A 24,102-nucleotide genomic window follows, 5' to 3' on the forward strand; every position below is an offset into this window, starting at 1 on the left:
TTCATTTTCAAGATTTTCAAGGACTGTGTGGAATAGGATGCTGATATGGGCTGCCACATCGTAAACAAGCTGGATTATTCCTCCTTGCCAGTTTAAAACAACCCACTGGGTTTTCAGGGAACACAGTCAAATCTTAGGAAACAAAAAAATACATTTCTCTCTATGTGTGCATTCATGAATATTTACTGTTTTATTCCACTGTCTTGATTCAGGTCATATAAATATAATTTAATTTTTAGCTTTTACCCTAAAATCATGAGAATTATTTGCATGTCAATCATTTTATAATCATAAAATATTTCAGAAATAGATTTAGCAAACAATCATAAACAACATTTATTTTTCTCATTGTAGTAGCAATTACTTCCCGATCCTTTATTTGATAGTGGAGTTATGATAGATTTTGATTTCTAGTCACATTTCCAGACTTTGTCAATGCCTGATATTAACAAGCACATGCTTTAGCATATTCTGAAATAACAATGTACTGAAGATAATGACTTAGATTGCATGTGTTTCCTTTTCACTAGACAATTTTAGATTTTGGAATTTCTGAAAATGCAGCAGAAGTACTTAGATCCACGGGACAATACCATACCTGGGCGTAGTTTGTACCCACTGCTAGAGGCCAAGGCTATACAATAAGCAATGCTTAGGGCCGGACCAATGTGACAGGTTTACTGTGCCAACAATGATGAATGCATGTTGTTTCAGTCAGGAGACAGAGATGCTCTCTAATCATTTTTTTCTTAGCTTAAAAAACTAAAGATGAAATTTGCTGAGGGACATGGGGAAAGTGGGAGAGAAACCTCAAGAAGTTTCTCTTTTTATTATCAGATTTCATTCCATTCTAACAGTGGGGAGCAATTAGTCACAAAGAAAAAGATACAAGGGTGGTAATGACAGCTGAAAAGAGTAGCAACAATTAAAATTATCCATATGCAATAACTCTGTGTGTGTGCATGAATGGTTGTGTGTGTGTGTGCATGTGCTCCTGTGTGAGAGATAAAGAGTAATATGCTTATATGTGCTAATTGCATTATTGCACATGTATGCATATTTTATAATTAATTGTCAATCTCCAATGGGGTGGAGTGGGTAAAACAACCTGGTATCTATGTTTTATTTCAGGAATACGACTGCTATTTCATAAAGAAGATTTAGTGTTCATAACAAATTCTTAGTGAAACCTGTCAGTTTGATTTAAATTGGAGCTAATGGAAGGTCTGTGTTTGTTACATAAGACAGCAATTGTTATGGCAGCAGGTTTCTGTCAAGAATTTACCCTTTTAAATTTCAACAATTATTTTTCTACGTAGTAGTCATTTATTAATTTGCTGCCACCAATTTAATATTTCTAAAAGAAATCTCAAAATTATATATCTTAATAATTTCAAATCAGTTACTACTAAACCTATTAGAGTAAAAGCATGTATCATCTATTGCAGTTATTAATTATAGCAGACATAGAAACATTTGGCTGTAGTCCTGTTCCCTTTGGTCCTCCTTTCTGGTCTAATTTGCCCTTATTGTTTTCTCTGTTTTTCCTTTCTGCCTTGCATCTCCTCCACTTGCATCTATTTATCCTTCTTTTGCATCATCCTCTCGCCTCTTCAGTATTCACTACTATGCTTCTTTCCTTTTTCTCCTCATCGCTATATTGTTATTTCTTGCTTCGTGTACATTTTCTATTCCTCATACTTTTCTTCCACTTCTATGTCACTTTTATTCAATACTGTCCGCTCTTCTTTCTCCATTCTTGATTTTATTCCCTCATAAAATGGAAAGACCTTAGGCAAAGACAATGACTTTTAAAATTTGCATTTCCCATACTTTGCAAAATGTTTGGGGCATACATACTGATAAATATTGACTAACATTTTCTAATAATGTATTGCTTAATTTGGGAGTAGGAAGTTTTAATATCTAATTCATGCCAGCACTGTGCAAGTTACTAAAGATAATACAATGAGTTAGACCTGTTTCTTTTTATAAGAAATTTATTATCATAAAACTGTAACATCATTTTGCTAACCACAAATATATTCACTGTATATCATATCTCCATAGTTTGAATACATTCCTGCTGCAAGATTTATTCACAACAAATTTATGTCTCCCTAGTTCAATTCAACTGTTCTCTGAAATTTAATTCAGAAAAAAATTGGTTAGAATCTTGGCCTCTGATACATTCTTCTATCAAAAATATCAACCTCAATACTAGTAACTGCTACTTGTATATCTGCATTTTGACTTTGTACTTGCTGAGTGTCATTACTATCAATCACAGAGCTGTGTTCTGTATATAGCAGTCTTACTAAAGATTACTTTGTTTTGGGGTTTATGTGCCAAATAGGATTCATCTCCTACAAGCATTCTCAAACAAGAGCATATCCAGATAAAGAACAAAAATTTTAGACCAAGAGCAAAGCTGAAGTAAAAGCTTGATTGAAAAACGTGCCTCAGGGTAATTTACACCTGTAATCCCACCATTTTGGAAGGTGGAGTGGGCAGATTGCTTGAACCTAGGAGTTCGAAACTAGCCTGGGCAAATGGTGCAACCCCATCTCTACAAAAAATACAAAAAATAATCAGGCATGGTGACACATGCTTGTGGTCCCAGCTACTTGGGAGGCTGAGGTGAGAGGATCACTTGAGCCCAGAAGATTGAGGCTTCTGTGAGCCGTAATCCACCACTGCACTCCAGCCTGGGCAATGGAGTAAGACCCTATCTCAAAAACGAAAAAGTAAAATATGCCTTGGCAACAAAGTTAACACCAATATCCTACCTCCTAGTGGAAAATGCAGACCTTTGAACTCGCACATCCAGTTTTATCTGAAAAAAAGAAGATAGCCATTTCTAGATCTTCATAGAAGTCCTCAACCCTCATCCAGTTACTCAATTACAAAAAACAAAAACAAAAAACAAAAAAACCCACAAATAAAATAACACAGTGAAATTCAAGATGTGAGCAAGCACATGGTCACAATTCCTCTGCATGACAAATACTGGAATAGCATAATAGATAAAATCAGTCATGTCTAGGTTAGCTTTTTATAGATTTCAAGAATGGCATCTGAGAAAGGAATTAATCCAAACATAACATATCCCAGAGAGGATATTTTAAAATCTGCATTCCAGCAGCTGTAACTGCCTGCTAAAGCCAGAAGCTATAACCAAGCCTGTACTAATTAAGGAGAATTTGGCAGAAAAAAATACGTACTCTTTTTGAACCTGACCTAATCATTGAGATATGACATGCATGGGGACTTATGGGAAATTTGAGTTAATCAGTAAGCTCATGGTATTTACGTGGTGGTATCAAGCAGGTTATATTCCAGCAAGACATCGGTGATTCAATATCAAGGGCAGGAAATTGCTGGAGTTATATAGAAAAAAATAATGGAGACTTAGTGAGGCTGATGACTCTTTGAATTGTAGAAACACAGAATTATGAGGATGTACTCTCTGATAACAGTGAGAAACTATCCAATGTTTCTGTGCCAAGATCCGTTTAAGGTTCTAGTTAGAAGGCAAAATCATGCAAGCGACACATTATCCAAATAGAAACGTAGAGAACCAGAGCAAAGAAGAAACCTAGTTTTATAAAAAAATTGAAACTTGAGGTCAGAATGTAGGTATCAGGATAAAAAAATGAAATGGGATGCACAATCACAACTGTGATAATAATTTTAATAATCTTTAAAATACTGGGTTAGGATTATGAAAACACACCATGCTTAATGTTATTATAAACCAAAGAAATCAAATTTAACTACTTATACATAGTAGCTAAATAATGTTCTTGTGCAGAAAAGCAAAAGTGTAATCCTCTGTTCTTTCCACAAGCCTACTCTATAACCTCTCTAGGGATCTACTGTCCATCAGCTTCCTTCCCTGTATGTTCCCTAGAGTGTAGGAGTATGTTTGATGTGGTTACCCAGGGGATTTTATTATTCATGTGGCCACATGAATCACCACACCTGTTTTAAACCCACTGCTACAATTTAAATAATCATGGTAGGAATGACACCTTCAGCTATCGTTTTTCTGTCGCAACTGTCTGCCTTAACTTCCCTATTTTGTATCTTCCAGTCTTCTGGTCATCCACCCAAATCTACCCAAATTCTACTATGTCATCTGTTGCCTCCTTGACTGCTTTCTATGCTCCACATCCAGCTATTGTCTCTCACCATATTTTCTGGGTGTCATATTTCAGTGCTCATCTAGCTATTCAAATATTTTTTATTGCTGGTTCCACTTCCACGTGGACCTTATTTTGGATTTTATTATGACCTCACAAAAAGGAGTCACTAATGAAAACTAATGAAAACACAATATATTTTCAATTTAATAAAAGTAATTTCTCAGAAAAAGCATGTTTTCCTGGTTATTATTTTTGAATATTGGATTATGATATATATATATTTATATGTGTTATGTATTAGAGTTGACCCTTGAACAATGTGGGGATTAGAGGTGCTGACTTCCCACAAAGGCAAAAATCTGTGTATAATTCTTGACTCCCGAAAAACTTAACTAATAGCCTACTGTTTACCAGAAGCATTACCAGTAACATAAACCTTTGATTAACATGTCTTTTAAATGTTATATGCATTATGTACTGTATTCTAACAGTAAATTAAGCTCAAGAATATAAAATTATTAAGAAAATTATAAGGAAGATAAAATATATTTACTATTTATTAAGTGGAAGTCAGTCATCATAATTTATTAATTCTTATCTTCTCATTGAGTAGGCTGAGGTGGAGGAAGGAGAGTGGCTGGCCTTGCTATCTCATGGGTAGCAGAGGCAGATTTGTGGAGGTTATAGAAGGGAGGTCAGGAGAAGCAGGCATAGTTGGCCCAACTTTATGAAAACACATAATAATTTCTGCCTTTTTTGCTTTTTAATTTCTCTAAAAATGTTCCTATATAGTAAAAATCTTTCTTCCACCATGTTTCAGTGCCATATCAAAGAAGGTTCCTTGTAGTAAGAGAAGTCAAAAGCAATCTTGAATAGTTGGAAACCTTTTGACCAATTGTCAAAAGTCAACTTGTTTTCTGGCATTGCTTATTTTACATCTTCCCCATCATCATCATCTGGCACTAGTTTGGAAACACTCATCTCTATCAAGTAATCTTCTGTTAATTCCTCTTGTGTGGTGTCTGTTAACTCTTGAATTTCTCCAAGACTCATATCTTGAAACCCTTCATACTTCACCTTTTTTGCTATATCCACAATCTCTTTTATTATGTCCTAGATTGGCTCTGTCAGAAATCCTGTGAAGTCAAGCACAGTTTTCTGGATGCAGTTTTCTCCAGCAGCAATTTATTATTTCAAGCTTGATGGTTTTCATTGCTGCTCTGTGACAATGCTGGCAATTTTACAGTGTAATTCTTCCAGATGTTGTATCAGGGTTCTCTTCCATGGAGCTGAACATTATTTCCATAGAGGACCATGCATAATGAGCCTTACAGGTCCTTATGACCCTCTGATAGCGCACTTTCATCTGCATTAAAAACCTGTTCAGGCAGATACCTTTTCTTTTCAATTATTTTTTATGGCATCTGGGTACTCATCTGCTGCCTTTTGGTTGATACAAGCTGCTTCTCCTGTTACCTAGACATTTTTAGGCCAAGCTTTTTTTTCTAAAATTATCAAACCATCCTTTGCTGGCAATAAATTATCCAGCTTTGATACTTCATCTTCCTTTTGATTTAAGTTCCAAATAATGGTTTAGTTTTTTCTTGAATTATATTAGAATCTATTGGTATGTTTTCCTTATAACAATCCTATGCTAACATAAGAGCTGCATTTTTCTATACTAGCATAAGGGTATGAGATAAAAAGCGTATTTCATGAAAAGTGCAAAATTTCTGTACCTGCTAGCATAGCTGCAGCAATTTTTTTTCTTACATTGACAATGGTGCTTACACTAGTTTCATTTATTTGAAATGATGGGCAACTGCAGCTGCAGACCTCAATCTTTGGTATGTACCAAGCAATTTGACTTCTTCTTGTAATGCCATAGCTTTTCCATGCTTCTCTGGAGCACTTCCAGCATCAATGGTGGCACTGCATATAGGTCCCCTGTGTTATTCAAGGTCTATGATATTGCACTAAACACAGTGAAAAATAACATGAGAACTGTGAGAGAATGCTTTTTACTTGAATACACAATTTACTGAAGAGATGAACTGTTCACTCGAAGATGACTAGAGCCACACCATGTTTTTAGTGGATGCTTGCAAAACAAACTCACCAAAATAGCAACAGGAGGTGGCTACAAAATCATTACAGTAGTACAAAATGTACTACAATTTTATGAATTATGTTTTAATACTGGATCTTTATGTTTGTTTTCATTTCTCTTCATTGTGAATGGTGCCATGTATGGTCTGTAAGTTTTGTATACATTTAGACTTTTTATAAAAAATTTGTGTATATTTCATGAGAGTAAATAATAAAATTGACTAGTATCCACATATATTTTATGCATTCATGTCCTACCTAACTTTTCCTAAGTTGTATTGATAAATTATATTTTGTGCAGTTTGTCTGCAATTTTTTCAAAGTGTTGCAAATTTTCAAAACATTGTCCAATATATTTATTGAAAAAATATGTATGTATAAGTGAAACTGCAGCTCAAACCCATGTTGTTCAAGGGTCAACTGTATTTATATATATTATGTATTTCCAATATATGTGTTTACATACATAAAACAGTCAGAAATATAAATATGACATCAGCATGCTTAATTTTTACTGACATTGAAAATCCTATTTCTAATCTTTCCAGCTACTTGTAAGATAAATAAATTTAAGACTAAATATTCTAAACCTCATATGGCAAAGCAAGATTTTCATTCCACCTCATCTGTTTTTCTGTTTCTGCTTGACTTTGAGGGGAGTAAAGACAAAGACTTCATGAGCATGATTCGTCGAGTTTTGCTATCAATGTGTTCAACATTTTAAATATTATATATGTTTTTATATATAGCAAAGACATTATATTGTATACATGATAAACATTTATTTATTTTTAAAAGCTCTACCTTAAAGAACCTCAAAGTTGAAATAGCACAGAATAGGACTTAGTAGAAAATTGCTGTCAGTGCTCCAAGATGAAACCAAAATGGTGAAGTCCTCCAAAATAAAGCAGAATAATAACTGCTGTCAGTCTTCCAACTTGAAGTCAAAATGGTGATGATGATTACAAGGACCTCAAAGTATTGAAGTTAGGAGTCTGGGTCAGGACAGAGAAGATAAAAGACTAAAGCAAAGAAGACAGAAGAAGATAATGGAAGAAGGGGCTCTGGCCTGGCATCACCATCAAAGCTGGACAAATAGCATTTCATGGGAAAAGACGAGTATTTTCTTCACCCTTTTCTGGAGTCTGGGAACATTGTGACCTTTTAGTAGTAAGAATGTATTTTTTCCAATAATGGGTTTATCTCTACACTCATTCAGACTATGCTGGCTTAACTACAGACTCAGGGATTTTTGCATCACTGAAAACAAAGTTCAAATTAAATTTAGTGTAATAGCTATGTGCATAATGGATGTAATAATGATCCAATAATCTTATAAGAATATTCTCAGCATATTCAGGCTGAAAATGCAAGCAAAGCTGTGACCCTTACTTTTTTATATTGAGTAAACAACATTGCCTCCAGTGCCTGGGAAGGTTACAACTATAGATCAAAGCACAAAGAACACTGTATGAATGTGAGGCACTTGTGAATTTCTACTATTAATACAAATTCAAAGAAAAATAAATAAAGACAGTATCTAAAATCATCTTCCCAGGGCCAGTCTTAGAATTTTCAATACAAATATGCATGCTTTTATAGAATGATGTGTACCTGAAAAGTCCTGTAAATTTTTACATTCAAAGGAATTGTACCATGTATTATATTTAAGAGAGAGATTATTGAAATTCCAAAGTGAATTACTGTGCAAAATGAAGAATTTTATTTTAAAGTAAATATTCACTTGAGCTTAGTTAACATTTTTAAAGTTAATTTTTATATACAGAACATGCTTCAAAAAGGGAAAGAGATTCCAAGTTTTAGGAAAGATGTAATAGAAATACTTCTCAGTATTCTTCATGCTATGTAAAGCTAAAATTGTAAAACAACATAAAAATGTGGAGAGAAGAAGGCAGACAAGCTAAAGGCCTTGCACCAGAAGAATTACATGAAGGTGAGTTCCACTGGGGTTTCTTTTCACTTCATTTTAACTGGACTGGATACTGGAGAAACTTACAACCTAGAAACAGCAAAGGGTCACACCAAGAAAAAAGAAAAGCTTGTCCTCTCTAGACAAAGAGCCAGGAAAGGAAGATCCTAGCAAGAGGTAAAATTTTTCAATAATGATACTTCTCTACTCCTACCCTAGCCATGAGAAAAACCTAAACCTGTGTCTCCATCTATGCACACATCAGCAAAGCCTGAGTGGAAAGCGAGTACTTCCATCTTTGCATGACTATAAGAGGTGCCTGTCCCACTCCTTCCTCGGGTAGTGTGAGAAGGGGGTTATTGGAAAACCAGAAATTTCACCAACACCAAAAAATAACATCTCCTACCCCACTCCCCAACCTTGTAGTGTCTTCAGAGGCACTAGGTACCTGGACTTCTACCACCACCGGGAGGTAATGAGAAACTTCTGCTGCCCTCTGTGGTGGTGGTGTAGGAAGGTTAGCGGAAAGGTGGGACTTTCATCCTCTTCAGTGAATGAAGGGGACATGGGGCCTCTGTGTTCTTTTTTGCAACTTCTTATGCACATATAATTACTTAAAAATGAAAAGCTTCAATACTAAAAGAAACACAAGGAAGAAGAAAACACATTTAATGGTCGCTGAAATTTGATTTCCAATCATCTATTTCCCTCACAAACGCATGGACCAGTAGAATATAATAGAGACCCCAGAAATAAACCCAAACTTATATGGTCAAGTGACTTTTGACAAGGGCAATAAGAGGTTACAATAGGTAAAAAATAGTCTCTTCAATACACGGTTCTGGGAAAACCGGATTTCCACATGGAAACAAGTAAAATTGGACCCATTTATTATACAAAACACAAAAAAAGCTAAAATGGACAAAAGATCTAAATGTAACACCAGAAACCATAAAACATTTAGATGAGAACACAGAGAAAAAGTTCCTTGTTAGCAGCCTTGGCAATGATTTTTTTTGTTTTTTTTTTTCGGTTATCATATCAAAAGCTCAGGCTACATAAGCGTATTAGTCCATTCTCACACTGCTGTGAAGGAATACCCGAGACTGGGTAATTTACAACGGAAAGAGTTTTAATTGACTCAAAGTTCTGCCGGGCTGGGGAGACCTCGGGAAATTTACAATCATGGTGGAAGGGGAAGCAGACATATCCTCCTTCACGTTGCAGCAGGAGAAAGAAGTGCTGAGCAGAGGGGAGAAGCCCCTCATAAAACTGTCAGATCTCATGAGAACTCATTCACTATCAGAAAAACAGCATGGGGATTACCACCCCATGATTCAATTACCTCCCACCAGGTCCCTCCCATGACATGTGGGGATTATGGGAACTACAATTCAAGATGGGATTTGGGTGGGGACACAGCCAAACCATACCAATAAGCAATGCTATAAAAATAAAACTTCAAACTAAAGAAGTTTCTTCAAAGCAAAGGAAACAACAAAGTAAAATGGAAGCTAGGGATTTGGAAAATATTTGTAAATCACATATCTGAAAAAGGGTTAATACCTAAAATTTATAAAGAATTCATACAGCTCAGAAAGACAAATACCCAATTAACAAATGGGCAAGGAGCCTAAAGAGACATTTCTCCAGAGAAGATATAAAAATGGCCAATAAGTATATAATAAGCTGATCGATATCATTAATCATCAGGGAGATGCATTCAAAACAACTATGTGATATCACCTCATCCTCTTTAGGATCAAAATATCAAGAGATAACAAACATTGGCACAGGTATGGGGAAAAGGGACCATTTGTATACTGAATGCAAATTATTATAGACATGATGGAAAACAGAATGGAAGTTTTTAATTTAGTTTTAAAATAGGACTATCATATCATACCACCCAACTACTGGGTATATACCCAAAGAAAATGGTATCGGTATGCCAAAAGATATTTACACTCCCATGTTAATTGCAACATTATTCACATTAGCTATGATATAGAATCAACATAAGTGTTCGTTAATAAATGAATAAATAAAATGTGGTATATTTAATCAATGGAATATGATTCAACCTTTTTTTAAAAAAGGAAACCTCATCATTTGTGACACATAGTGAACCTGAAAGACATTATGTTAAGTTAAATAAACCAGGCACAGAAAGACAAAGACCACATGATCTCATTTATATTTGGAATCTAAAAAAGTTGAACTCATAGAATTAGATAATAGAATGATGGTGCCCAGGGGCTGCAGATGGGGGCGCGGATGAGTGTTGGTGTGATGTTAATCAAAGGATACAAAATTTCGGTTAGCTAGAAGGAATAAGTTCAAGAGATGTTTTGTACAACCTAGATCTATAGTTAATAACAACGCCTTGAATTCTTGAAAATTTCTAAGAAAAGAGATGTTAAGTGTTCTCGCCACCAAAAGTATATGAGGTAATGTATATGTTACTTGGCTATATGCAGCAATTTTATAATGTAAACATACTACAAAACATATTGTACACGATATATATAATTTTGTCAATTAAAAAATAGGTGTTTATAAGTAACTAAGAAAAAGACTAAATCACATAAAAATATATTAAACATGGCAATGTTTGGAATCATCATAGCTACCTCACTATATGTATTAATCTCCTCCTTTTTAAGAGACCACATTAAATTTATTTCAAAAGAACATTGGCAATTTAAACCAAGCACATTTATAAAACTAGGACGATTAGTAGCAGGGAGATAACAATACATTTCTGGAAGATAGAAGGCAGATGGAAAGGTGGTAACTGATAATTCAGAGAAAAGCACCACAGCCTAAGTTTCTTATGGTATCTCAACACGTGAGGTAAAAGCCTTTCTGTGCTTTAGACGCCCAAAATTCCCAGGTCTCAAAATTCTGAGATAAATATTTGAGAAAAGGTAAATTTTAGGAATTTAAAACCAACCTTGAAAATGTAACAACAATTTAGAATGGTGCTAAAGACATACAACGCAATAAGAAGGTTTCAAGCAAGTAAGGATGGGACAAACATAAAATGGCAAATCTTGGGGGCAAAATTTCCTTCAAAATACCGTTTTATTTCTTTTTCCACAGATACGTTTTGAGAAAAAGCAGATAAAAACTTGCAGTCAGAGTTGAGACTGGAGAAATATATAATAAATAAATTTATAATATAAATAAATATATAATGTGAATTTAAGTTACTTGATAAAAATCAGGATTTTTCTTTTCAGTTTTTACTTCATATTTGTATTTATTTCATATTTGTTGATGCTCTGTTGTTAGGAACGTATACATTTAAGATTGTTATGTTTTCTTAATGAATTTACATCATTTACAGTTTGGAATATTTCTCCTTATCTCTAGAAATAGTATTTTATCTGAAGTCTACTGCAGACTTTGTTTTTCCATGGTATATCATTTTCCAACCTTCTAATTAACATATCCATAACAGCCTTTCTTTACTTGGTACAAATGCAGCCCCCTTCTACAACATGACCTTCCTCATAACTATTCCTTATGCCCTGTGAACTATTACAAGGTTTCTCCATCCTAGCTGGTGGAAACACAAAATGTTTCCTAGCCCTCTGGAAGTTCCAGTTGGTTTGCTGTGTGCTTCAAGGTGTGTCTTTCCATTATCCTGGGGAGATTCCTCACACATGTGTACATCACTCCTTGGTCTGATTCAGGGGAATGCCTCAGCACATCCCTTGAGCTGTCACTCTCTCTGTATCAGCTTCTTCCTCTTAGTACCCTACCCAGAAGTCTAGCCATCTATGCCTTCCTGAACTTAATGCCCTCATCTCCACATTTAAGCAGGAGAACACTGCTCCTCCTAGGTTCTCCCTACTTGTTCTGAGGCCTGACAATGATTTTGAACTTACTCTGTTTTCCTTCCCTCAGGTATCACAGTCCTGTGTTACCTAATGTTCCTTGTCTTAAATTGTTTTACATTTTTTGGGGGAAGGTTCTAGTTGTAGTTAGCAGGAGGGCAAATCTCATAAAAGTCAATCTTTCATAGAAGAAGGAGCTACCCAGTTATTTCTTAAACTATGAACAAATAGCCACAGATCAACAGTTATATGAAGAAAACCAGCAACTAGGAAAAAGAGAGGGAGGTGAATATATTTAGAAAGTTAAGGATAAAACAGAAGTAAATCAGGACACGATGGATAATATTTAAGAAATCACTAATTTATTTTCTCAGTGATATTGGAGAAGGTACTCTATATAAAAAGATAGAAATGCCATAAAAAAATAGAAACTATACATCTCTGAGAAATTAAAACTATGATTTTTTAAATGTGAAATGAGAAATTTTTTGTGACTTTTTAAAATGTGAAATGAGAGTAGTACTAAAGGAAATTCTCTAAAAATATAAAAATATGAACAGGTATGTAAAATACAGGAAAAATAAGAAACACAAAGGTCTATAGTGAAACAGCTACATGTTGTACTGCAACAAGAAAGATCGTAACTAGAAAACATAAGACAAAGACGCAACAGAATGTTGTGGTAGAGTCATGAACAAAATACAAAGTAAATTAAAACATTATTAACAATTGAAGTGAAAATAAAAACAACCCCAATTGTACATGACACTATGAATAACTCAAAAATGATGATTTGGCATTTCAAAAGCAAATGTGAACCTAAAATGCTAATTGGCTTCCTATTTATGTATTTACAAAATCAAGATCACTAAAAATATTTTGCATCAATTTACAGAAAAAATGCTTACAATAAATTAATACACATTCATATGTTTATAATAGATATGGTACAGCTCAGAATAGTTAAGAAGAAAATGAAGGCAAATGTTAGAACAATGTATAGTCCTCCCTTGGTATCCATAGGGAATTGGTTTCAGGACTCCTTTGGATACTAAGATCCATGGATGCTCAAGTTCCTTACATAAAATGACATAGTATTTGCATATAACCCATGTACATTCTCCCATATGCGTTACATCATCTTTAGATTACTTATGATACCTACTTCAACATAAATGCATGTAAATAGCATACTGTATTTTTATCTGTATTTTTTACTGTATTGTTATTTTTTGTGTTTTTAAAAAATATTTTTGCTCTATGGTTGGTTGAATTCATGGATGCAGAAGGTCATAGATACAAAGGGTCAAATATATACACAAATTTTTATTTTGTGTAGTGAGTGGTCGAGAAATTGAGAGTCATACGGGAAACACTGAAATTAGTTTGAAAATAGTTGTATTTTCTTTCTTTTTTTGCAGTTAAATCTCATGTTTTAAATTTTTATATGTTGGTCAACATAGCTTTGTTGGATTGATTTTGATTTTTAAAAAATTTTGAAATATTCTCTGTCTCGATTAGTGATTGTCACAGCTTCATTGAGGCATAGTAGATATACCAAAAAGCTGCACATATTTAATGTGTACAATGTGATGAGTTTGGACACTTGCATACACCCATGAAATCACCACCACAGTCAGGGATATAAACATATCCATCACCTCCAAAAGCTTCCTCAGGTTCCTTTGTTTTCTTGATTGCTGTTGTTGTTTTGGATTTGGTGTGTGTGTGTGTTTGTGTGTGTGTATGTGTGTTAAGAACACAATATGAGATCTACCCTCTCAAAAATTCTTTAAGCGCACAATACAGCGTTGTTAACTTTGGATACTATGTTGTATGGAAGATGGCTAGTACTTATTCATCTTGCGTAACTGAAACTTCATACCCATTGAACAACAGCTCTGCATTTCTTTCTCTCAGCTCCTGGAAACCACCAATATACCCTCTGCTTCTATGAGTTTGATTACATTAGGTCTCATAAGTGAAATTATAAGCTTTGTGAGAATTAGAAATATTAAGATTGATAAAAATATTATTTTCCAAATTCTTCCAGCTTACTCTCTCACATGCAGGCATTTTTCCTTACATGCAGTTGCTATGTTCCATAAATTCACAGATAACACTGAATTACCAAATGCTGAAGGCTTACTCCTGGAAGAAACACAGGCTTAGATTCCTGTGAGTCTCTGGTCACAACATTTTTAGCAACCAATCAACACATATCCTAGTTTTATGTGTATTTCTATTTAAAGACATGTTATTTAATCTATGTTAAAATACAGATTTATTTACATGAACTCAGCCAACAGCACTATATAAGTTATGTCTGAATAAAGCTTGGCTAACTCATAGATTTTCTTCCTAAGACATATCAGCTGTTTTTCCCTTAGAAAAACCAAACAGCACTTCAGCATTATCTTTGGGAGATATTTAAATAGTGAAATAACCAACAAAAAGGACAAAGTTGTGAAAAATCTGGCACCAATTAGACCATGAAAGGGCCATTTCTTTACAGTATAGAGTTGAAACAAACAGCTTTGGCTCATTTAATTTTAGCTGGGAACCTGTGCACAATGTGAATCAAGGTTTTTGCCACACACCACTTGTCCACGAATGACCACAAAAGTGCTGCTAGTATTAATTTTGAGGTTACAAATAAATTTTATGAAGTAGACAAATTTCCATGGGATCCATGATTAATGAGGATCAAATGATGTTAAAAATTAAGAAAAAATAAAACTAGGTCTTAAACTTACAGAGTATGAATGTAAAAATGAACAAAAATGGTTTGTATAGAGGACTGAATTCTCAAATTGGGAATAAATTGCAAAAAATTAAGAAGAAAACATTTGATTAAGATTTTTTCTTTTTTTTGAGACAGGGTCTTGCTCTGTTGACCAGGCTGGAGTGCCATGGTGTGACCTTGGCTCACTGCAGCCTCTGCCTCATGGGTTCAAGAAATTCTCATTCCTCAGCTTCCCAAGCAGCTGAGACAGGCTAATTTTTGTATTTTTAGTAGAGACGGGGTTTTGCCATTTTGTCCAGGCTAGTCTCGAACTCCTGGCCTCAAGTGATCCACCCACCTCGGCTTCCAAAAGTGGTGGGATTACAGGTCTGAGCCACCATGCCCGACCCCGATTTATAATTTTGATTAGGGTAAATAAGATACTTTTAATTCTGTTTGAAGGGATTACTCATAAACTGCAGATAGCATCCTCTTAAATATGAGGTTTTCCCTAACAGAAGAGTGCATGCTTACACTTTCTTTTCACAATGAGGACATTTATCTCTCCATATAAAACTAAAAATATTTCATTTAGAAAGATATCCAAAGGTGTAACTTACTTCATTAAGAGTATGATACCACATAACTGAGTGAGGAATGAGGACAGTGATGGGCAAGATGAACCAATAACTATTGGTCCAGTATATGGAAATTGAAGTTAATGGGAAAACATTGGTACAGAAAACTACCAACAAATTGGTACCTGTGTTATTTTACATTCAAAAAGTACTTAACAATTCTATGAAACAGTTGCTGCTCGATTAGAACTCAATTATATGTTAAATGAACTAAATGCCATTTCATTTGCACAGAGGAATCTTTAATAATGATTAATGGAAATTTAATCAAATATGAGTTGAGACTCCAATGTGTTTCACAATAGAATATGAATGAGTTATATTGTTACTAACTACATCCATTATCTATATCATGATGCTGATGAGGTCAAGTTTGAGGTTCTGATCCTTATACAGCACATCAAACAAAAAGACTATTATGTAGCATAACAGATGGCACCTTACAATCAGCTCTTCACCTTATAAATGTACCCATTCGCCACAATAGAACAAAATGATTATGAATAAGGAAAATCACTCAGATTAGCTAAAAATATGTTAGATAGTAGTTTTGTTTTGGAATGCAAAAAACAATTGGAAGACTTATTAATACATAAGTTCTTAAGACTGATACATTAAATAAATTACATTTACTTTCATAAAAGGAAGGAGATCTTTTGTTTCTCATTCTTCATTACCACAACCACCTATTAACCAAAGTTTGGGTAATTGCATGACATTTGCAAATTAGGGAATAATTAGTCATTTATAATGTATGTATTTCAATCCAGATAAAAATAAAATTTAATAATTTAAAATATGAGTTTTTGTTTTTGTACATAAACACGAGGCACAAATTGAATAGCAAATATATGCTACTTATTTGTAAAAGGTACATTATTGTAAGCTTTTGCATGTTTTACTCACATTCTATTAGTTTTTATATTTACTTTATATTAGTACAAATGACTATGTACCATGTTATTTTCTGAAACTCATGAAAATCTGAAATGTTTATAAATGTATTCTTGCATTTTTTCCCTTAAATTAGTTGTGTTGTGCTGTCAGAGTCACTAATATATTTCCCTTACATTTTAATTCTAATACTGACTCTCCATTTATCTGTGTAATTATACTGAATTCCTAACATCCTAGCATTATTATGGAAGCCAAAAAGCATAATTTATTTTCTTCATTACCTAGTGTTTCATGAATACCTTTTGCTTTGGTAAAAATATTTGACTCACTACATAAATATTTTCCCTTTATGCTTATAATTTCTGTAGAGTAGAATATAAAATTTAGTATATTCAGTCCAATGTAATCACAAGAGCACATAAAGGTGGAAGAGAGGACCAGAGATATGGCAGTATGAGAAGGACTTGGCTCAAAGCGACAGACTTTTGAAATGGAGGAAGGGGCCAAGAGCCAAGGAAAATATGTGGACTCTAGAAGCTGGAAGAGACAGGGACCAAATTATCCTTTCCAAGAATCTTCAGAATGAAATGCACCCTACTGACACCTTAAATCTATGTTGGGCTTTTGATCCACAGAACTCTAAGGTAATAAATTTGTGTTGTGCTAAGACACGATATTTGTGGCCATTCTTTATGTCTGCATTAAAAAATGAACACACTCGATTTTAAGAATTTTATAACAATATCATATATATTACACTGAAGTTTTATATTATATTATTTGTATAGTTTATGTTGGCATAATATAATTTTAATGTAGAAGATGTATGCTATATGGATAAAATATTATCAACTACATTATGATGGTAATAACAAGTAATTTATTTTTTCCCCAAAATTGTAGCAGCTTATGATTAAGAGGTAGATGAATGTTTACATGTTTCCCTAAACTTTCTAGAATATGCTAAAATAACTATTTTTCTCATTCGAGAAAACATTTTCTTATAAATGAATACACTGCTAATCTCTGCAATGTGTAATATGTAATGCTGGTGTGGTAAATTAAGAACTATAACCAGTGAATCAGAAATCATATGTTTTGAGGATTGTAGACATTAACAAACAACAACAGAATTCATCAAATACTATATATCATCTTGAATGCTTTTCTTCATGCAAATAACTGTTAGGACTTTTAAATCAACATTTTATTAACGTAATCTCAATCATTGTGCTTTAAGCATGGTGTCTGAAAAGTACATATTTATATGAAACTACTTTGGGACTGACTGATTTATTCTTTCCAAAGCCATTTGGTTAGAAGCCCTCCCTTCCTTTCTATCTCCCCTCCTTCCTTTTTCCAATTTTATTTTTCTGTTATTTTTGTATACACAAGTACTTAAATTAAGTGCTAATGATTGATAAACAAAAGTGCATATAGTTAGTGAAGAGCCTTATGATCCAATATAAAAACATGTTATATAAGATATTCAGAATTGTTGAAAATACTGGAAATGAGAAATTATTATACCAATATTAATAAACATAAAAAATAACACAAGCTTATGGCATCAAATCCATACTGCAAGCAAGTATAAGACAAACGGTAAAAAGTCACCCCTTCTTCCACTTTTAATATCCATTCTCCAAGAAAAAAAATGGTTTTAACTACGTAGAATATTAGGTGTTATCACAGAATCCCATTTCTAAGTACATAGCCACTGGATCTTTATTTCTTGAATTATCCACATGAAACAACTCCCACTGACTTCCCATAGTCACTGTGAGAGATAAAGAACACAACACGTTTTCCCTCTCACAGTGCTTTGAGTATAATAAGGAATAGCATTATTTTGGTCTTAAAGACCCTGGTGTCCTAGATTTGCGGTTTGTTGTAATGGCAGTTAAGTTTATTGTGTCCTTAGCATAAGGTAGCTGCATGTCTAAACTAAGAATAATTAATTCTTTTGATCCAGGAGCATGGTATGCCTTTCTACTTGCTTGTGTCCTCTTCAATTTAATATCATTAAAATGGACATACTGCAAAAAGCAATCTACAGATTCAGTGCAATCCCTATCAAAACACCAATTTTTTTTTTTACAGAAATAGAAAAAAAATTCTAAAATTTGCATGTAACCAAGAAAGAGCCTGGCTAACCAAAGGAATACTGAGCAAAAACAGCAAAGCTGGAGGCATTGCACTGCCTGACTTCAAAATATATTACAAAGCCACAGGGAATTAAAAAAACATGGTATTGGTATAAAAACAGACACATACACCAATGGAACACAATAGAGAATCTAGAAATAAATCCATATATTTACAGCCAACTGATCTTTGGCAAAGCTGTCAAGAATAAACACTGGGGAAAGGATACCTTCTTCAATAAATGGTGCTGGGAAAACTGGATAACCAGAAGAAGAATGAAACTGGACCTCTATCTCTCGCCATATAGAAAAATCAGTTCAAGATGAATATAGGCCCAAAACTACTAAAAATATTAGAAGAAAACGTAAGGAAAATTCTTCATGACATTAGTCTAGGCAAAAGTTTTATGACTAAGGCCTCAGAATCACAGGCTACAAAAATAGGCAAACAGTACTATATTAAAATCAAATGCTTCTACAAAGCAAATGAAATAATCAACAGAGTGACGAGGCACCCTTTTGAATAGGAGAAAACATTTGTAAACTACTCATTTGGCAGGGGATTAATATCCAGAAAATACAAGGAACTCAAACAAATCAGTGGTAAAAAACAAAAACAAAAACAAACCAATAATCCCATTAATAAATGGGCAAAGGGCGGCCGGGCGCCGTGGCTCACGCCTGTAATCCCAGCACTTTGGGAGGCCGAGGCGGGCGGATCCCGAGGTCAGGAGATGTAGGCCATCCTGGCTAACACAGTGAAACCCTGTCTCTACTAAAAATACGAAAAATTAGCCGGGCGTGGTGGCGGGCACCTGTAGTCCCAGCTACTCAGGAGGCTGAGGCAGGAGAATGGCGTGAACCCGGGAGGCGGAGCTTGCAGTGAGCGGAGACCGCACCACTGCACTGCAGCCTGGGCGACAGACCGAGACTCCGTCTCAAAAAAAAAAAAAGGGCACAGGGCATGAATAGACATTTTTCAAAAGGAGGCATAATAGCCAAGTATATGAAAAAGTGTTCAACATCACTAATCACAAAAGAAATGTAGCTCAAAACCACAGTAAGATATCATCTTACGCCAGTTAAAATGGCTTGTTTAAAAAAAGACAAAACAACAAATGTTGACAAGGATGTTGAAAAAAGAGAAATGTTATACACTGTTGGTGAGAATGCAAATTAATACAGTCAGTATGGAAAACAGTATGGAGATTTTTTAAAAAACCTAAAATAAAACTACCAAACAGTCCAGCAGTCCTACTTCTGTGTATTTATGCAAAGGAAAAGAAGTCACTGTATCCAAGAGATATCTGCACCCCCATGTTTGTTGCACTGTTGTTCACAATAGCAAAGATATGAAATCAACCTAAGTGTCCATTAATGAATGAAGAAAATATGGCATATATACACAATGAAATATGATTTGCCTATAAAAAAGAATGAAATCATGTCATTTGCAGCAACATGGATGAAACTGGAGGTTATCATTTAAGTAAAAGAAGCCAGATACAGAAAGACAAATACCACATTTTCTTACTCATATGTGAAGCCTAAAAAAACTTATCACATGGAAGTAGACAGTGTAATGACAGACACCAGAGACTGGCAAGAGTGTCTGTGGGTGAGGGTGGGAGGAATTAAAAGAGGTTGGTTAATGGGTACAACCATACAGATAGATAGAAGGAATAAGTTCTAATGTTTGATGACAGAGTAGGGTAACTATAGTTAACAACATATTGTATTTTTTTATAAATATATATTTTTTATTATACTTTAAGTTCTAGGGTACATGTGCACAACATGCAGGTTTGTTACATATGTATACATGTGCCATGTTGGTGTGCTGCACCCATTAACTCGTCATTTACGTTAGGTATATCTCCTAATGCTATCCCTCCCCCCTCCCCCCACCCCACAACAGGCCCTGGTGTGTGATGTTCCCCTTCCTGTGTCCAAGTGTTCTCATTGTTCAATTCCCACCTGTGAGTGAGAACATGCAGTGTTTGGCTTTTTGTCCTTGCGATAGTTTGCTGAGAATGGTTTCCAGCTTCATCTATGTCCCTACAAAGGGCATGATCTCATCATTTTTTATGGCTGCATAGTATTCCATGGTGTATATGTGCCACATTTTCTTAATCCAGTCTATCATGGATGGACATTTGGGTTGGTTCCAAGTCTTTGCTATTGTGAATAGTGCCACAATAAACATACATATTTTTTAAAATAGTCAGAAAAAAGGACTTGAAATGTACCCATCACATACAAGTGATACATACTCAGATGATGGAAATCCTAAATATCCTGACTGGATCATTACACATTCTGTGCATGTAACAAAATTTCACACTTACCCCATAAATACGTGCAAATATAAGGTATCAAAAATTATTTTAAAGGTAAAAAAATAAATAAACCGAGGGAAATTGGCAAACATCTCTTAATTTGAAATGACACTTGCATTTTTTGGAAATCCTGTGTTCTTTATATGTCTCCATGTCTAGGTCTCCATTAATGAACTGAAGAAACAGATCCCTTTGAATTATAGGTGGACAAGTTGTTTAAGTGGATATCCCATTTGACACATTTTCAGACTTCTTAAATTTTAAGAGTCAAGATGTATCTTTCTTTGTGAATAGGTAATATTTGGTTGAGTCAGCAGAGCCTGGCTTAGCTCTCAAGAACAGATCATGTTCATCAGGACTCAAACAATTCATATTACTAATGGGTCTAGTCTCAAGCAGAAAATCTAAGGCAGTGAGGATGATATTTAAACATTGTTTGGGTATTATATTTGATAGCAAATAAAGGCCATAAGACAACTGTTACTGGGCCCTGTCATTAGAATTACCATGTTCTAAAATTTATTTTAGTGAATAATACTGTTTAGGCCAGGAAAAAATAAAATATAATAAATATTATCATTTGCATTAATAAACCAATTTCATAATCACACTATTTTAGGGAATTAATTATCTTATTAAGTATGTTTCTCTCAGTGCATTGTAGCTTCATTTTTTTCTAAACCATATATATACATACACACACATCTATGTATACATATGTAATGTAATGTTACCAAAATCAAATTAATAGACCCATGTGTATGTGTGTGTATGTATATACATATACACATTTTCTGTTTTTATAGAGAGTGGAGGATAATATATTCAATCAATGAATTCAAAGAATTTTGGAGTCTGAATTTAAAAAAAAATCTGTAATCTTCCTCTCACACCTAACAGAGTTTTATTGGAAATAATAATTCTAGATTAATGATATTTTCCCACAACAATTTGAAGTTTTTATCAATTTTTTTGTCCTAAAATCAAGTGGTAGTAATGAGCAGTCTGATGCCAACCTGGTTTTCTTTCAAATAGTTTCTCATCCCCCTCTTGGGGACACTTGAATTTCATCTTTGCTTTCATTGGGCTAAAATTTTACTTGTCACATAAAAGTAGGGCACTAATTTCAAAAGCTATAAAAATCCCTTTAAATAATCAACTTGGTATCTCTGTCATTTGCTACCCCATCTCTGAAACTGCCAATACTGAGTGTGGAAACTTTTAGTGTGCCGAAGAAAGAATAGTTGCCATTTTTACTGCTACATTTTGTGGTCTGTTTCTCTAGCTGTGGCTTACGTATTATGGACATATTATATATTCTCATTTACTTTTTTTGCCTTTATTTTTTCCCAGCTTTATTGAAGTATAATTGAGAAATAAAAATTGTATGTAGTTGTAATTGGTAGTTCACACCTGTAATCTTAACCACTTGAGAGGTTGAGGTGAGAGGATTACATGCAGCCAGGAGATTGAGAACAGCCTGGGCAACATAGTGAGATCCCCATCTCTATTTTTTAAAAATTAGCTGAGCATAGTAGCTCATTCCTGTAATCCCAGCTACTCTGGACCCTGAGGTGCAGGGATCACTTGAGCCCGGGAGTTCAAGGCTGAAGTGAGCTATGCTCATGTCACTGCACTCCAACCTGGGCAACAGAGTGAGACCCTGTCTTTTATACAAAAGTGTACATATATAAGGAGTACAATGGGCAACTCGTAAATGTCCTCACCACACACACACACACACACACACACACACACACACACAGACTAACTGTGTAGTGAAGGGTCTATTAATTTGATTTTGGTAACATTACATTACACATATATATAAAATTGTCAAAGAGCAAACTTCAAGTACACAGTACAGTATTATTAACTGTATTCACAATTTATATTAGAGCTCCAGAACTTACTAATTTTATAACAGAAAATGTGTATCCTTTAACCAGTATTTTCATTTTCCTTACCCCTTTCCAGCCCCTGGCAACCACCTTTCCACTCTGCTTCTAGAGTGTAAACTTTATAGATACCACAAATAAGTTATTCACAATAGCCAAGATATGGAAACAACCTAAGTGACTATCAGTGGATGAATGGATGAAAAAATAATGGATATTATACAGCCATAAAAAGTCCACATGTACCCTAGAACTTAAAGTAGAATTAAAAAAAAGAAAGAAATGGAAAGTGCAGATATCTCTACAATGTGGTAATTTCATTTCCTTTAGGTATATACTCAGAAAAGGGACTGCTGTGTCATATAGACAGTTATTGCTGTACAGAAATAAAACTAATTTTTGTATATTGATTTTATATCTGCAACTTTGTTGAATTCATTTCTTAATACTAACAGATTTTTTGTCTATTCTTTAGTTTTTTCTACATATAGGATTGTGTAATCTTCTGCAAATAAGGATAATTTTACTTGTTCTTTTTCCTTTTGTATGCCTTTTATTTCTTTTTCTTGTCTGATTGCTGTTGCTAGTACTTCCAATACTATATTGACTAAATGTAGGCAGGGTGAATATCCTTGCCTAGTATTGGAATTTAGAGGAAAAGTTTTTAGTTCTTCTCCCTTGATTATGATGTTAGCTGTGGGATTTTCATAAATGACCTTTATTACATTGAGAAAATGTCCTTCTTTATCTAATTTGTTGAGTACTATCATAAAAGAATGTTAAATTTTGTCAAATGGCTTTTCTGCATCAATTGCCATAATCATTTGTGGTTTATTCTTCATTCTGTTATTATGGTGTATTGCTTTGATTGAATTTTGTATGTTAGTTCAGACTTGCATGTCAGGGATAAATCCCACTTGGTCATGATATATAATCTTGTTGATGTGCTGTTCAATTTGTATTGTTAATAATTTATTAAACATTTTTGCATCTATGTTCATCAGAGATATCAGCCTGTAATTTTCCTTTCTTGTGGTGTCTTTGTCTGGCTTTGGTATCAGGGTGACATTGGCCTCATAAAATGGGTTTGGAAGTATTCCCTCTACCTCTATTTTTGAAAGAGCTTAAGAAGGATTGGTGCTGGCCTGGCTCAGTGCCTTACGTGTGTTGTCCTGGTACTTTGAGAGGCTGAGGTGGGTGGATCATCCGAGGTCAGGAGATCAAGACCAGCCTGGCCAACATGGTGAAACCTCATCTCTACTAAAGATACAAAAATTAGCTGGGCATGGTGATGGGCACCTGTAATCCAGGCTACTCAGGAGGCTGAGGCAGGAGAATAGCTTAAACCCGGGAGGCAGAAGTTGCAGTGAGGCAAGATCACTCCATTGCACTGCAGCCTGGGTGACAAGAGCAAAACTCGGCCTCA

General features: G+C 34.5%; 1 long non-coding RNA gene across 2 annotated transcripts in view; it reads right to left on the bottom strand.

Moving 5' to 3' along the window:
- Window positions 1–350: 350 nt before the first annotated feature.
- The window catches only part of LOC129048519 (uncharacterized), a 37,953-nt gene continuing 14,201 nt past the window's right edge, over window positions 351–24,102 (bottom strand). The window contains exons 3-4 of one of the 2 annotated variants that reach the window (XR_010141518.1): window positions 2,790–2,836; window positions 351–1,790 (exon numbers count right to left, since the gene is read on the bottom strand). This is a non-coding gene — a long non-coding RNA (uncharacterized LOC129048519). Of the gene's footprint in view, window positions 1,791–2,062; window positions 2,142–2,789; window positions 2,837–24,102 lie in introns of those variants that run through there. The other variant, XR_008510893.2, reaches the window with a different exon arrangement.

The sequence above is a fragment of the Pongo abelii genome, chromosome 8 (genome assembly GCF_028885655.2).
Source record: "Pongo abelii isolate AG06213 chromosome 8, NHGRI_mPonAbe1-v2.0_pri, whole genome shotgun sequence".
Taxonomy (NCBI): domain Eukaryota; kingdom Metazoa; phylum Chordata; class Mammalia; order Primates; family Hominidae; genus Pongo; species Pongo abelii.